The sequence below is a fragment of the Vicugna pacos genome, chromosome 33 (genome assembly GCF_048564905.1).
Source record: "Vicugna pacos chromosome 33, VicPac4, whole genome shotgun sequence".
Lineage (NCBI taxonomy): Eukaryota > Metazoa > Chordata > Mammalia > Artiodactyla > Camelidae > Vicugna > Vicugna pacos.
The window spans coordinates 17,118,539-17,122,123 of NC_133019.1; positions in this window are offsets into that span (position 1 = coordinate 17,118,539).

Here is a 3,585-nt window from a genome sequence, read left to right on the forward strand (position 1 = left end):
CTGGAAAGGAATTATTATCTGTATTTTACAGGAATTATTATCTGTATTTTATTGAGACATGGAGTATCAGGTGATCACCTGCTCAAGGTAACACAGTGTTAAGCGGTAGATTCAGGATTTGAACCCAGATCTAATCCAGAGATCAAATTCTTAACTGCATTTCACTATGGAGTCTTCTAGAAGGTATCAGCCTGTCTCAGCTGTGCTGTTACTAAGGGGGGGGGATTCAAGTTCACGTTTGGAGGGAGCTATTCAAGGGGTAGCAGAGCTCCCTGGGAGGCAGAGCTGCAGGGTGAGGTGGAGGTTGGGGGCCAGGTCATGCCTTTTGGTCCATTATCCTGCCCCTCTAGAGCCTCCCCACGCGAGGCCTGAGATACTCTAGTCTGACTTTAGTAATTTGGGAGCCATCCTGCATGGCTTTTTTCTGCAACCTCTGCCCAGCTGTCCCCCAAAGATGGGAGTGGCTATTGAGGAAGTTCCCTTCTGGGTCTTCAGAGGGTTCATCTGAAATTTACGGCTAATGTAGAAGATCTCCAAATACACCAGCATCCCAGAGACCCACACTCAGCTCCTGCCAGGTTTCAGTGTGTCATTCTCAGGCGTCCTCAGGGACTGAGACCCACAGTCAGCAGCAGATGCCTCCTAAGGGCATTTGGAAGGCTGCACAGGGTAGGTATGAAAATATTTGGTGTCTGCCATTTGCTCTGATCAATCTGATTGGTCCAAGCTGGCATTACAATCTTCGACAGATGGGAGCACATGGCTGCCGAGATTAGGTTATGTGACTCAATGTTATTTTTAAACTGTGATTTAGTAACTTGGTTTTTGGACTGAGAGACATAGCAGGAGAGCTCCATGGTGTGGACTTGGAGGAAGCCTGGGGGAGATTGAGATGGCCTGAGCCCAGGTGATCTCTGTCCTTCTAGCCATCTTTGTACTTGTTGGCATGTATGTTTATGCAACCAGGTGACTCTATCTGATCTATCATCACTCCATTATGTGATTTCTTGCTTCTCTGTGGTCCAGGCAGTACCACGGGACTCCCTTTGGGACCCAGCCTCAAGTCCATCTGTGGATTGTAATAGTAACAGTTCTGCTTTACAAGCTTATCATTTGCCAAGCACTGTTGTAGTGTTTTACATACAATCTTCATAGAAATCTCATAATATGTGTGATCACATGAAAAAATACTCAATATCACTAATTATCAGAGAAATGCAAATCAAAACTACAATGAGGTATCACTTCACAGCAGTTAGAATGGCCATTGTCAAGAAGTCCACAAACAATAAATGCAGCATAGACATTCCTTAAAAAACTAAAAGTAGAATTACCTTATGATCTAGCAATCTCACTCCTGGGCATATATTTGAAGGAAACTCTAGTTTGAAAAGACACATGCACCCCCATGTTCATAGCAGTATATTTATAATAGCTAAGACCATGGAAGCAACCTAACTGTCCATCAACAGATGACTGGATAAAGAAGTTGTGGCATATGTACACAATGGACTACTGCTCAGCCATAAAACAGAATAAAATGATGCCATTTACAGTAACATGGATGGGCCTGGGGATTGTCATTCTAAGCAAGAAAGAAAGTGAAAAATACCATATCATATTACTTACATGTGGAATCTAAAAAAAAGACACAAATGAACTTATTTACAAAACAGAAACAGACTCACAGACATAGAAAACAAACTTATGGTTACAGTGACGGGGGAAGGGGGCAGAGAGATAAATTGGGAGTTCAGGATTTGCACTAACTTCTATATATAAAATAGATAAACAGAAAGGTCCTACTGTACAGCACAGGGAACTATAGTCAATATCTTGTAATAGCCTATAATGAAAAATAATATGAAAAGGAATATATATATATATGTATAACTGAAACACTATGCTGCACACCAGAAATTAACACAATATTATAAATCTGACTATACTTCAATTAAAAAAAAAGAAAAATAATGTGTGCCCAGAGATGATAAGTCACCTGCCTAAGGCTGGTGGAGGTAGGATCACCCAGGTATTTGGCGTGTGAGTCTGGGCTCTCAACCACCGAGCTGTATACCATTGCAGGGGCTGGAATGCCTGTCCTCCCCAAGACTCAGAGCCAAGCCATGGGGGTTGAAAGAGCCAGCCCTTTTTTTTTTTTTTGAAAAAGACAGCTAGGTATCATAGCAGGGATTCTCAGATGTGATTCCTGAACCAGCAGCAGCCGCCTCACCACTTGGAGCTTGGCAGAAATGCAAATTCTCTGGCTCCATCTCAGACCTAGCAAACCACAGACTCTGCAAGTCATGATTTTGATGCATGATAAAGTCTGAAAATCACTGGAATAAGGAGTCAGGAGGTTAGGTTCTGGGCCCATCGCTGCCTTTATCTAGATGACCAAGGGCCAGTGATTTCATCCCTCTGATTCTGGTTTCCTCATCTTTAAAATGATTGGCTCACTCCAGATTCATTTACTTTGTATTAATCCAACAAACACCTGCAATGGGACAGGTTCTGAGGCTACTCAGGCACTGTGCTTCCACAATGGAATAAAATGACAACCGGGTGGCTTGGGATCATCTGTGGTCACCACTCTAGGTTCCAGCCTAGATAATTCTTGCTAGGACAACTATCAGAAAGACTCTGTCTCCACCTCCATCCAGTGGCTCCCTGTTGTCTATGCTTTCCAAATGGGTCATGGTGAAGAAGCAGGCTGCTTGTGACCCTTGGAATCATCAGTGTTGTGTCTCAGACACAGCTCTGCTCAGGACACACAGGCCTGCAGGGTGGTGAGGAGTAAGGAGTCCTGGCCGGCAGAGGTCCTAGATTCTACAGAACAAGGATCCGTGGCTGAAAGAAGGAAAGGGCAGGATTCTTACACAACATTTGGCAAAACTCTGCTCTTTTTCAGGCCTCACGTGACGTTTCCCCAGACAAACCTGGTTAAACGTCCTGCGTGCATTTTAAAACCTACAAACCGTTCGGGGCAAATGGATGAGAATGGATGTGTTGGCTCAAGACTCAACAGCCTGATTTTGAGTCTACTGTGGCGACTGGAGCTGCATCCTGAATAAAGTCCCTGGGACTTAGCGAGTGCAGTTAGCCTTAATGGGCTGGAGAAATTCAAGTTCAGGTGCAGCTAGCTGAGGTCTACATGCTTGTCTCACCCTCTCAAAAAGAGCAAAGGACTGGTGATCAATGGATCCATGCAACTTTATTGAGCACATACCCCACAGTTGGCATCGCGTCAACTCTTCCGGATACAAAAGAAACCTGGATGCTTCTTCTCCAAGGAATTCAACACTTCTTGCACTAGAAGAGGCAGCCTTCCAAGGTTTCTGCACCTCCCAGCTTGGTGTCATCCCTACACAAGGCAATCCACATTCTGGGGCTGCTTGGCAAACTGTGTGGAGTCTGTGTATTGTCCCGTGAAGGCCACCTCATTGGTACATACAAAACGGTCCCACTGTTTCAGAGAGGTAAGTGTTTTGAGTTGCATCCTTGGCTGTGCCTGTGAGACTGGAAACCTTTGGAAAAAGAAGGAAGGCAAGGATGTTTGGGTTGTATTAGACTCAGCTTCTGGGC